At 35.7% G+C, this 14,222-nt stretch overlaps 1 protein-coding gene across 1 annotated transcript in view; it reads right to left on the bottom strand.

Moving 5' to 3' along the window:
• Positions 1-13,271, bottom strand: part of rwdd2b (RWD domain containing 2B) — a 64,969-nt gene extending 51,698 nt beyond the window's left edge. The window contains exon 1 of the mRNA XM_052591260.1: positions 13,128-13,271. The gene's annotated coding sequence lies outside the window, so the exon portion shown is untranslated. The remainder of the gene's footprint in view (positions 1-13,127) is intronic.
• Between the last annotated feature and the right edge of the window lie 951 nt (positions 13,272-14,222).

Here is a 14,222-nt window from a genome sequence, read left to right as displayed (position 1 = left end):
CAAGATTTGTAATGAAGATAAAACTAATAATTAATGCTGCACATCCAGCATCACACGCGCAGTGCAAATCTTGCACATATTTTACACACCTGCATTTAAATGCAGCTGCAATTTTTTTTTTATTAAATTATATGAAAGCAAGTAGGGCTGGGTGATAAAATAGTTTTTAATCAATTAACTCAAATTTGCAATTTACATCGGTTTGTTTGAATGAAAATCTTTTTTTATTATTTTTTTTTTTTTTACATCCACTGACGCTCCACTCAGTGCTCAACCCTCCCCGCACGTCTGACACAAAGACATGCTGCTGAGAGGATGAGCGGAGCGGTGTGACTCTGACTGGAGCGAGGAGAGGATATTAAGAGTCTGAGCATCGTTGTTTTTACTCGCTCCAAGAGCCTCTTTCAAGAGTACAATTCATGGCACCAGCCCATAATATAACTGCATATTAATCAAGAATTCATGTTAAACATATTTAGCTATATAGCTTGATCATAAGGTTACAATGACTGCAGTAGTCGAGCGGGATGTTACAGGAGTTTGTCTGTTTCTTTTACTGATTATTTTCGGGTTAAAGCATGATTTAAACGATACAGCACATTCAAACGAAAACAGATTTCAAACAAATGTAATCTTACAGTGCTACATTATCAGTAGGCTATCTGATTTTGAAATCTTGAAGAACTTCATCGACCTGTTTAGATAAAATAACTGACAAAAATGTACTGTTATTTTCACACATCACATCACAAACAAAAATTTGCACAACAGAAAGCAGCAAATAAAGATTTAATGTTTACAATGTTATTAGTCTGGCATGTGATAAGGGAATAAAGTTTACACACAATAGCCTAAGCCACTTTGAAACTCTCCTGTTATTTTTATTTTTTTTATTATAATTTTTTTATAGGCTACATTATGAACATAACATTTCAAACAAACTGAAATACTTTAGCCACGGAGTGAAGGCGGAGCTTGTTTCTGGTATCAGTACGCACGGAGTGATTATTAAATGCTGCTCCACTCTCACAGACTCTGCTGCCGAGTGAGAGAGATATTTCACCTGACGAAATGAAGACGACCGCAGCAGCAAAAGCACAGCACATCCTCCCAAAAGCAAACTGCAGCAATGCTCGTTGCTCAACTCACCAAGCTTTTCTTTTGTATGGTGCATGGCAGTAAATACAGATATTTAATAAAAACATTAAAAACAAGCAGGGCTGTAACATAACCCATTAAAAAACGCACGCCAGGTCTACACTGGACACAAGTGGCGTGATCCGACAAAAGACAACAGAATCCAGTGACACGCATTTGTGCGTGAAAAAAAAAAAAATTTCAGGCCATATGCTATCGCCCAGCACTAAGGCTATGTTCACACTGCAGGGCTTAATGCTCAATTTCGATTTTTTTTTTTATATATTTTTATTTTGCAAGGCCGTTCACATTTCCAATTAAATGCGACCTTTTGTGATCTCCTGTGTGAACGTGAAATGACCCAGAAGTGACCCGCATGCGCAGAAGTACTCAACGTGCAACGACGTCACTCATTGTTTTCCGAAGTAGCTAACGTTAAACATGGATGTCAACAACAGTGTAGTCAACAGCGGAGCTCTCCTCCTAGAGATTAATTGAGATGAATACCAAAATTGGTCAGTGTAATTAATCTAAAGGCCTTTGTAACGTTTAATTGCGAAGATCTTGAGTTTTTGTTGAAGGGCGTGTCCGTGGCGATCTGACAAATTTCGATGATTCGCTATGAAAAAGGAAGTTGCTATAACTCAGACCTACAATGTCTGAATAGGAAGAGAAGTTGTTTTTTAACTCAGGCATAAAATGTTTGATCTTCCCCAAACTTCACGTTCGATAAGAGTACTGGCCTGAACACATCTGTAGGCCAATATTCCATTATAATGATAGTGCCAGCTGCTGGCTACATGAAGATTGGCACAAATAAATGACTTTGACATATTCCACTTATATTTACAACTTTAAATGTATATTTCTCACCTTTCAGCTTTTTACTAAAGTCACATGCTGGTGGTGAGGCCGGTGCTAGGGCCCATTAATCGCTGCTTGCAGCTTTATTTATAATCATTCTTCTACAAAATTAAATCGCATTTTTTAGGGTTCAACCATGCTCAAAAAGTCATGAAACTTTGCACACGTGTCAGACCTGGTGAAATTTACATCTGATATAGGATTCAGAAGAGGGTGTGGCAAAATGGCTCAACAGTACCACCTATACAAAATAAACCAGCAGCCTTCGAGCTATATTTCATGTACATGCTTGAAAATTGGCACAAACGTAGAGCATCAATACCTACAAAAAAGACTATTTTAGAGTCTTACATTTTTTTCGGGAATCCCTCGTTGATTGGGAACAAAATCACTATTAATCACGGGATAGGGACTGGAAAAAAATTCCAGTGGGCGGGCAACTTTATACACAGATATAGCCTACCTTTTATATAAATAAACCATAAACTAGGGGTTTGCGATATTAAGATTGTGATCGTGGACGATAAAAATGTCTCTACAATCTGCTTTTGAAGAAATGTAGTATCGTGCTGCAGCGCTCATTCTATCAGCTGCAGTTCTGGCTTTTCCATCATATAGATAACGAGCTAGAGTCTCTCTTATTTACATGTGCTTTTGAATGTTTCATTCGCACGCTGCTTTGACCTGTGCTTTTTCTGAGCGCCGCATTCACCCGACAAGAGTATGTGAGAGGAGCGGTGTGATTCTGACTGGAGCGAGGAGCAGATTTTTTAAAAGTTGGAGTGTCATGGTTTTCACTCGCTCCAAGACCGCTTCATCACGAGTACAATTGAATCTCTCCGATCAGAAGGTTATAATGACGGCAATAACCAAGCGGGAAGTTACAGGCTAGTTCTCAAGGAGTTTGTCTGTTCCTTTTACTGAATATTTTTGAGGTAAAGCATGATTTAAACAGATACAGCACAGTCGCTTTCCCAGTAATGCATTTAAAAAGTAATCTTGTGTACTGTTATTTTCATCACAAACAATTTTCAGAGCAGAATGTAGCAATTATATATATTTTAATGCTGACAAGGTTAATAGTTTGGCGTGTGGTAAGGATACAAAAAGTTTGCACATAATTGCCTAAGCCACTTTAAAACAATCCTCTTATTTTATTTTTTATTTTCATATAGGCTTCGTTATGAAAATAACAATGAAATACACTGAAATACTTTATCCACGGAGTGAAGGGTGGAGCGGTGTTTCTGGCATCAGTGCGCGCGGAGCGATTATTAAATGCTCAGAGCAGAGGGAATTTGTTGTGAAAATACTCTGTAATTTTTGGTCATACAGATAAAAGTAATCAATCTTTGGACGTTTATTTGTGTGCACTCCGAATAACAACGAAACACAATAATTAGGCTAAAGCAAACAAGATGCAATCTGGGTCATGTGAACTTGAGCGTGACCCAGGTTAGCATGGATGATTTAAATGAAATTTAATGTGTGTGCAATGTGTATATATATATATATATATATATATATATATATATATATATATATATATATATATATGTGTGTGTGTGTGTGTGTGTGTGTGTGTGTATATATATATATATATATATATATATATATATATATATAGACACACACACACATACACACACGCACATTTTTAAAATTTTAAAATTTCACTAAAGTTGGCATGCTGTTATCTGTAGCCTACTGTATGTTTTTTCCTTTACTGTAACTGAAAGATTCCAGCCAAAAAATATACAATCCGGGAGTGGGCGGGAACGGGAATCTTTCTTCTGGTTTTGGGGACAGGATTTTCCTACAGGTTTTTCCGTGGGATTGGGACGGGATGTTTTTTTTTTTACGGGAATGGAAAGGGACAGATTTGAAAATCCACTCCCGTGTCACCCTCTAGTGACAATGACACCTACAAAGTTTGGTCCAAATATGTCAAAGCTTTGCTGAGATACAGCCTCAAATGCATTTTGGTATCCTTCCAGCAAATTCATTGATGCGCTTAATGAGAACTGTATCAAATATTTTCGTATAAAATCGGACCAATGGTTGATGAGGAGTGCAAAAAAGTAGGTTAACAACATAAATCAAAATGGACGACAGCAAGTTCAGCTTATTATGCCATAGCTAACCTGTTAGCCAGCACCAGAACGCCCTCAGTCCTGAAAGCCTCTAAACTCGCACGTGTCAGTGTTTACGGATAGATTAAATGAAACGGGACAAATTTAATCTTAACCAACAATGTATCATTATAAAGGTCAAAGCCTCAAGCATCGACGACAGATCGCTGTTTTTCAATGGAAAGTTTATAAAGACTTTGCTACATTTGTGTAAGCAGTACACATAAAAACATGAGCAATGGAAACGCTGTACATACCAGATCTGTCGTAATAACGAGTCATAAACACATCCAGATCTGTAAATCCCGGTTTAGATAGAAAGGTAAGGGTCCACTGAACAACATCTCATGGAACATGTTTAGTCCAACGAAGCAATATCATTGTAATATGGATCATAATTCCTTTGTTTATGTTTCAGTTCTTCAACGACAGAACTGTTTGTGTCCGTTATGGAATAACTCACGGTCAGAAACTGTCTTGGTAGTAAAAACACGGCATTTGTTTTTGCAGTGTACAGTGTCACAAACAGAATGAGATGATCCACTGGAAAAAAGAATGAATGAAAGATAGGCGAAAGATAGTATATTTGAATTTTGCCGCTCCCTCGTGATGCGCTCTGACGCACCTGTCAGCTGATGGAGGCGGGCCTTTTTCTTTGTTTCTTTTATTTTTCAACAGTTTTTATATATGTGAGAGTGTGTTTTATGTTGAATGGGAACAGGGAACTACACTAACCTTTTCCACTGGTGGCACTTGGCGCTACTAACTTTTTCAGTTACTGGCGCAAAACATGATTTGGTCGCATAAATTATTTATAGTAAGCTGCTCTGGATGATAATGAACAATAATGAAACTGTATTGCATACAGATATGCTTTTCATTTTACTTGTCATCTTTTAAACCACATGGCTTCTTGTTTTATTTCTTACAGTACACACAGTGCATTGCTCCGTCTTGGTACCTTAACCCAGGGCCGCAGCTGGCCCTGTCTGAAATTGTTTAATATTTATTGTATGTTTGTTCTATTTATTTATGTGTGCTATTTACACAATGTTTACTCTTTTTTAAGTTTGTAGGTGTCCAGAAACTTATTTAAAATAGCACTGCATAGTCTTTACAGTAAAATAAAATACACAGTCAAACCAAAATGTATTCAGACACCTTCTACATTTCTCACATCATCACAGTTTATTTGCTATAGTTTAGAAATTGGTAATAAAATATGATAAGAACTCATAAACTGTGCCAGAACAAATTAATCTTGATAATGTCAGATAGCTTTGATATAAAGATATGTGATGGAATCAACCAAAACTTCAGACAAATGTCAGTATGACCAGATTTACACAACTATCAATACTTTGTTGAACAGTGACCAAGCAAGCTATTTTAATTTTGTTCAGTCTGTGGTGTGAAAAGGTTGCATTGGCAATTAAAGAAAGAAACACTTAAGCAAAACATGATCAGATCCCTAATTCAATTATGTTGTTTTTTTTCAATCAATTTCACTGGTAGTCTACTGTATGAAGAATTTTTGGGTATAATATTTCACTAGTAAAACAATATAATCAATTACATCAGATTTTTGGATTGACTGTGGATAAATTCTTGTTAAAACTACAAAGTAATTCAATCAAGAGCAGTGAGTGAGTTACTTTCATTTTCATACATTAAAGACACTGACAGCAGAGCTAGTAAATTAGATGCGGTCACTTTAAGAGACAATGCATCCATTATAATGATACACATCAGATTTCTTTCTCAGCTCTTTACTTTCACTGAAGACATAGTCACAGACTTTTTCGAACACACTTTCCAAGACAGGTATTTTGACATATTTCGTATGTATCTGTTTTCGGTACAAAAGCAAGAAGACTTTGAGGCGCGTCTCTGCGTGTGCCCTGAACACCTGAACACCGCGCTGAACATCGTGGTGCCAGAGTTTTTCCTACATTGAAAATTTTTTGGCGGCCGTCAAAATGAATTTTTGTCCCGCCAAAGCCTTATTTGATCTCTAATTGGGTTTTGTGAGTGAAGCAGTCTACTGACGGAGTGACGGAGAGAACGAGCTCAGCGCCCCTCCCCCGCGCGGGCACTCTCTGTCTTCAGTTCTGTCTTTGCTCTCTCCCTCATATCAAAATCAGCTGATCCCAGGGTCGTCGATAATGGGGTGAAAGGTGGTGAAAGGTGGTGAAAGGTGGTGAGGCCAGCCTAAAAATATGCTCAGGACAGTTGACAGGCCACTGCTGCTTGTGGTCACAAAAGCTTATCATTTTCAGGTGTTTTTAAGCCTTGTCACTTGTCGATTTAAACATTAAAAAGAGTTTAAAGCATTCAAACACAAGACGCGGAAAAGCTCAACTGAGAAGCTTTTACTCGCGCGCTGTATTTGGTGAGCAAGCGGAGAGAGAGCCGCGTCTCACAGACAGCAACACTGAACTGAGCTCTCCTTTTTGAAGTTCTCCTCGAACTTTCTCCTGCACCTGAACGAACGACTACAAATCTCAGTTTAAACAAATAGAAAAGGAGGTGAAAGCGCCCAATTCACCACTGAGGTGTTCTGTTGTTCAGAGCTTATGCAGAGAGAGGCATCTCAAAACGCTTGAACACTGAATTTGCGTTATTTTGCTCTTGTACCGTCAAATACAAACACAGACAAATTCATATCGTCTTGGAAAGTATGTTCAAAAAAAAAAAACTGTTGGTTATGTCTTAGGTGAAAGTAAAAAGTTTAGAATTTTTTTGATGTGTATTATATTGAGAATGAGGAGTTGTCGTCATAGCACAGAGCCCCTCCCACTCGATATCACAATCTCCGCCATGTTGGCCGGACACCGGCGGCGAAACATACTGTTTACGTGTGTTGTTAACTCGGTAGTAGAGGAGGTTCTTGCAATTCTGCACTGTTTTACCATGACTGGAAATTACTGCTGCATTAAAAACTGCTCCAGTACCTCACACGATACATATGAAACACATAGGAACAATGGAATACAGGTTTTTTTAGGTTACACCAAGCGCAAAACAGTGGACTATCGACCCATACGAGCTCCCTGCAGCAGAGTGGCACAGAGACCTGGACCATTTACCTCCATGCACATATATGGACATTGTGAATAAAGTAAGGTTATTCACATGTGTTTTAGCGTGTTGTAATTACATTGCATTTAGCAGACACTTCTGGACCAAAAGGACAAAGTAACTTAAACTAGAATTAAAAGTTAGTGAACTAACTTTGATGTTGGCTTGGCCATGGGGCAAAGGAGACACAGTACTTGTGCGCCCAACATACTTGAGCTGCCCCGCTACAAAAAATAAATAAATAAATAATAATAAAAAAATACACCTGTATTGCATTTTTTCCTTTTTTTACCTTGCTGTTTTCTTTTCTAATAAAAAGCCTAGGTTATGATACAGCTATGATAACAGCTACGACACGGTTTTCTAGCTGGATGCGATATTTAGTCATGCATATTTTTCTCTAATATTTTTTTTTTAATAAATATTCATTATTTTTTTTAATAAACTTAAAAAAGGCCCAATATAGTAATAATGCAAAACTATAATCTCCTAAATACCATTCAATTTGATCTTATTTTCATAGTACTGCAACATATTTCTCAAGTTATCACACTATCATATTGTGCATATAATAGTACTCACAGAAGGACTCATAATTTACTTGAAAAGAGGCAATTTATGTATTCACTTGTATTTTTAACCGATTTAAAAGTGAAACTAAACTAATCCTGTGCTCCGCTGATGAATAAAGTTACTTTAATATTCAAATCCGGTATCATTGATCACCTTCCGATTTATATATCAAAGTTTTATGTTCACATGGCTGTTTTCATTTCTATTCACCAAGCAATTTTTCTATGGACCACTGCTGTCTTCCTTTTCTAATAAAAAGCCTAGGCTATGACAATAGCTTCAACAGAATTGGCTATTGAACATAAACTGTTGAGAAATAAAATGGAAGTTGATCATGATACTCGATTTGAATATTAAAGTAATTTCATTTACCAACTGCTTTGTCTCTGAATATATCTTGAAGTATTTAGTATTTATCCTGTGGCGGCATCGTGTGGACAACATAAGCAATGTGGCCTTCATTTCCCATTAAAATCTAATTTACTAAAGGCAGCAGGTAAATGCAGTCTCTTTTAAAACCCCTTAACAGTCACCCCCCATTTTTGGCATGGAGACAGAAACGACATCCCCAAAATAAAAATGTTTTTGCTCATGATTCTTTCTGACTAGATACATAATCAACATTTGTCCACAAAGCTGACACTTCAAAGTTTACTGTTCAGGAATCAGAATCACTCAGACTGTTATGATAATAGAGATATATAAACTCAAACATAAAAACTAAAATAAAAATACTAAAAACATTTTTTAAAATGTATTAAAAAAATTGTTGATGAAGGATATGAGTTTAGCACAGTGTAGCTAAAGCCAAAAGTCTACCAAAGCTTCATATGAAAATTTCATAATGTAATCTGTAAAACTGTGAATTTTATGAAATATTTCATGTCATGAAAGGCCATGTCATGTGTGTTTTTAGAGAAGGCTAATCAAATTGATTTATGGCACTTGTTATCTCTGTAAAATCTCACATGCAAACATTCCTGTGCTCTCTGTATGTGTGTTGGCTTTGAAAACTCCCCGTTTCATGATTATATTGTTCTCACCAAATGAGTCTTTCGAACCTCCGCCTGGTATGAGACATTATCCGCATTAATCTTTTATCATTATTATTTTGCTTTTATTACACCTTAATCAGCCTTTGTTGTGGTTATTACAAGCTTTACAATCCACAAAACTGCTATCTCACTTAGTTTCAGTATGCATTTAGCCCTTATTTATCAAAAGTCTTACTATGAAAGATATTGTGACAGAAATGCATTATGAAGAAATGCACCTGCTATTAGTAGCATTAGAGCTAACGTTAACATCAAGCTACATCAGACAATTTATTAAATTATTAGTACACTTTTACTAAAAACTCACTTTAAACCCTGATCGAGTGTTTGTAATAACTTCATTTAGCGATCAGGGGTGGAATTTGGTCGTTTACTATTGTAAAAATATGCTATTTGTAGCCTTTTTCATCGCTGCACAAGTTAGCATTTCCGATGTACATTTTCGATTTTTTTATAAAAACGCCCCAGATATCAAGAAAATATCATACCAAGTTTTACTATCGTAATCGCGGGTTTATTATTCGAATATTCCGTGTGTACAGAGGTGTTTCAGTGTTATGGTAAGATATGAACCAGGAAGTTTACAGGAAGCATGTGACACGATGTGGCAGTGTCCGGACATGACACTCCAAGACTGACATTGGGAAGGACCAATCGGAGTCTGAGTGACACACAGCACGAGCTCACGCCACTCCACACACACACACACAGATCGCTGGGAGAGGCTGTTGATCATCAGATCGCGTAAATCAGTGGAAAATGAATAGAAATGATGATTCTGTCTGAAGAAATATGAAGTAAACATCAGTAAATATATCCATATATCTCCGCAGATATGCATCTTTGGTCTATAAATCCTTATTGACGCTGTTCAGTCTGTGAACACAAATAAACCGCTGCTGACGTGACTGAATTTGAATGAGTGGAGAATGTCTATTCAAAATGTGGCATAATACGGATTTATTATTTTACTAAATAACTGTCACTGCAACAACGTTTTATCAAAATATTCGTCAAATATCGAAGCTTGAGTCTTTAAACTTTCAATTGATGCACAGTTCGTCTAGATAAAGTATACTCTTATAAGAGTGATGTTTAAAGTGCTGTGAAATTGAAACAATAATAAACTGGGGCCGTCGGCGATGTTTGCAAGTAAAGGGGTTTTAATATTCAATCCAGCATTAATACTACCCATTTTCAATTTATTTCTCAACAGTTTATGTTCGCCAAGCTATTATGAATTCTGAAATAATCGTGTACTTGATTTGTCCTATCTACCGACGAAAAGCCAGAATCACTGTCCTCTGAAGCTGGAGAGATGGATGTTATTTTCACCTAAGACAAAAAGATCATACAAGCACTCATTTTGATCTCTATATTCTTCTAATTGTTTTGATTCGCTGCACTGTTTTAATTTAAAAGGCTGTCGTGACTTTTTTTCCTTCCAGTATTCATAAGATGTATCACGCTGCATGGGCTGCTGATGAAGCGCTCATTTCTCTCGTCTTTCTCTCAGTTCTTTGGCCAGAGACATAATTTATTAATGAGATCCGATCCGGTATAATAACATATGTTGGTTTAGCTTGGCAGTGTGAATGAAATGTGTATTTATTTATCCGATCTCTCCCCGAAACGCTGCTGTCATGTGACTTTTTCTCCCTCGATGTCAAATGATATTTCGTTTTGCATGGCTCAACAAACACCTGGATTTTGCTCTTGTTTTTTTCTAATGAGTGGATTGTATTATTTTAAGAAGCTCTTAAAAATATATATAAATTAATTTTACCATGTTGTGACGATGGCAATTGATGTGACGTTCTGCCTGACAGATAAAATCTCACAAGCACATATAAACACTAATTTTCATGTGTATAATATATTCTTTTATTTGTTTTGTGCCGTTTCGCTGCAGTGTTTTATTGTGAAAGGCTGTAAATTCTCTGAACTTCAAGTGTTCAGAGAAATACATCGCGAGCTCGCAGGCAGTTGGCTGCCGCGAATATATCATGTTATTACTTTAAACAGTTCAGAAACATCTGAATTTAGCTCTTGGTGTGTTCTAACGTGTGGATTGCGTGCAATCGCCGTTTTAAAAGTTCTTAAATAAGAATAAATTCGCTCGTTGTGAGCTCCGTGTAGACAATGCATGCATGACCAGCAGATGATTCTTATCACATTTGATTCTACTCGCTTATTATATAAATTTTTCTACATTTTGAACACAAACAAAGTTACGGACCGCAGCTCTGATTGGTTATTTTTTACCGGGAGCGATGGAGTTTCTGCAAATGGCAATAGGACCACTGGGAGGAGTTTGATTTTTTTCACAGATTATCTGTCTCATATTCTACTGTCAGGACATAATGACAGGTTTAATAAATATGTAAAAAATATTTTTTTTTTTTTTTTTACAAAAGTTCCCTACAGCACCTTTAACTTAGTGATTCCTCCGTGTACCACTAGACACACTTTTTACCACACTTTGAGAACCACTGGTTTAGGCTAACATTAGAGATGCAATCTCTCAAATGACATCATAATGGTATGATTAATAATCAATTACTTACCTTCACAGTCTTAAATACATTCTAAACACTTATAATATTTGCCCTCTCAACTCTATAGCTTTGCAATAAAATTCACTTTAAAGATTTTAACTCCAAATTTGTGTACTTTTATTGTACTGAAGTATAAAGTATAGCACGTGCAGGAATCACAATGTCTCATGTCATTAAAAAAAAAAAAAAAAAAACATATGCCCCAACAACAAAAGCATATAAGGGAGAATTATTATTTCAATTATTAAATAAAAACTAGTTAAATACACATGAAATAAGCTAAATATTAATGGTATAACAATTAAATAATGGATTAAATATTTTGAAATATTATTTAGATTAAAGTTTTTAAGTTTTATCTTTTACTTGTTAAAGCTGCTAAATATATTCAGTCAACACAGTCTTGTTACTGTTATAGATTTGCTGCTCTGAATTTAGTCTGAATCACTAAATGGACCACTCTATTTTGACATTGGCTTGTCTTCCATTATTCCATTATTACTGTCAATCGTAGCAATGGGTCAAGAACAATTTAGCAGATTTACCTGCATAATATTTAACATCCACGTTTGTCATTCCTGAAATGGTAAATGTGGAAGTTTGGTCCTCTTAGATAAACAAAAAATGACTTCAAATTGTGAATAGATTTTAAAGAGAAACTGAGAAAAGGGCACTCCTCTTAAAGCACTGTACAACTGACTGGAAATGACTGAGCTGGCTAATCTAAAACCAGGAAGTAATCGTGCATATGTTCAATTAACAGAGCATTAGTGATTCTTTTGGAATATGATACAATATTTTTTTTTCTCTCTGTCTCTTTTTACATTACACACAAACATAACTATTACATTATGAAATTAACAGTATTATACAACTCAAAGGTAATTCAAACTGAGTTACAATTTCAAATTCTACATATCATTTGATGTTTTATTGTTCTGTGTTGTTATGTGATTGTATTTGCTATTATTATTATTATATATTATAGTAAAGTTTTATTTTTATATTCAACTTCTGGTCTCCTGTATACACTTTATATGCTTCTCCTCATGCCTTTCGAGACTAGAATGGTTCCAGTGGACATTTACATTTGAGGACACAAGTGCTACATACTGTGTGGAATCCTTTAGGATTTTGTGAGGGATTATATATATATATATATATATATATATATATATATATATATAAAATTCAAGTCTAATAAATAAGTAAGCTTGAAAAGCCAATTTCTGAGCAATAACAGCTTTGGTTTTTTTCACATTAGCGATTTATATTATGATATCATATATTGTTATGACGAATTTAACTCCAGTGTGCGATAGTAGTTTTTAAATGATTTTAAATAGAAGTTCTTGGAAAGTAACACAGCACTATAAAAAAGTCGGGTAATCTGCATCATTTATTTACATCGAGGGTCAAATCAAATTTGAATGGCACACTAGTTACACTTTTTTTGCGAGTGCTGAACAGGTGTGTTATAAAGAATGATTTTGCTCAGGCTGCAGAAAACACATCCTTGAAATGTTCGTGTATACAAATAAACAAACAAACAACTTATATGCATTAAATATTATCATAATGTAAACGCTGTGCACGCGCCACTACGAGAAGCTGATTGTTGGTCGAATGTGTCCAAACAACTCCTTTTGCCGGATCGGTTCAAATCCAGCCGCAGCCGAGGTCAAATATACATAGAGTTTTCTGAAACAGACGGGACATAGACATACCTTATTCAGCACCAATCACAGTCGTACGAGATTTATTTTGTATCGCACACTGACAGAAGATGGCAGAACTCGAATTTTCTTTCTACTTCTTCTTCTTCTGTGGGTTTAATGGCGAAGTTGCATGACAGCTTTTCGGTGCATATCGCCACCTCCTGTGCTGGCGTGTGAAATGATTTTAGTCTGTGTGTGCTTGAAAAAAAATCTATATGCTGTTTTTAAAATTATCATTTGTAATGAATTAAAAAAAAAAAAAAAAAAGATTTTAGAATTTTACCTGATCCTTGATTTGTATTTAATACATTTCTGATTGTATATTCTTTGCATCCCATGTTCATTTCCTGCTCATACCTAGGACATATCTGTACTGTTTACCTATTACTGTATATAAATAGTATAATTAAGTTTAGTATGTTCCATTCTTAGTCTTGCTACAATAATCCGATCTTCTCTACTGAAGCTATGTAGCCATTTACTTTTTCTAATATTGTTTTCTACATTATAAAGATGCCTTCATGTAACACAAATATTCCACTTTCCTAACCACTTTTTATTGCAGGCTTCTTCAATTATTATTTTTCCTTCCTTCTTACTTAATGAGACAACAAGATTAGGAGAGTTCAGTTAAAGTGCTTATATTGCCATATTAAAAGCTTTTTCATTTCCTGGTATATTAACATGTGCTGGTATCCACAAAATTCTATGTTATTCTTGCTTGTATTAGTCTATATGCCTAATATGGTGAGATTTGGATCTCGGTACAGAGAACGTCAATGTTGCAGAGATGCAGAAATTTCTGCATCATGGAAAGAATCCCGACTCTGGTTGCATCAGTTTTGGGCCAAGCAGCAGCAATCAACGGATTGAGAGAAGGTGGCTTACAGTTAAAAGTCAGTGCATCCAGTTTTGGATGAACCTGTTTGACAATATGAAAGAGGATGGACATTATGCTGGCACTTTCCTGGACAAATGTTTGATCCAATTCTGTTTTCAAAACTTAAATGATCACAAAATTGCATCTAATTCGACTTGTACACTGTATTACACTTTATTGGTGTCAACCTTTACATAAAACTTTTAATTCTGTGGAACACTTAA

The sequence above is a fragment of the Carassius gibelio genome, chromosome A5 (assembly GCF_023724105.1).
Source record: "Carassius gibelio isolate Cgi1373 ecotype wild population from Czech Republic chromosome A5, carGib1.2-hapl.c, whole genome shotgun sequence".
Taxonomy (NCBI): domain Eukaryota; kingdom Metazoa; phylum Chordata; class Actinopteri; order Cypriniformes; family Cyprinidae; genus Carassius; species Carassius gibelio.
This window is presented reverse-complemented; position numbering and strand designations above follow the sequence as displayed.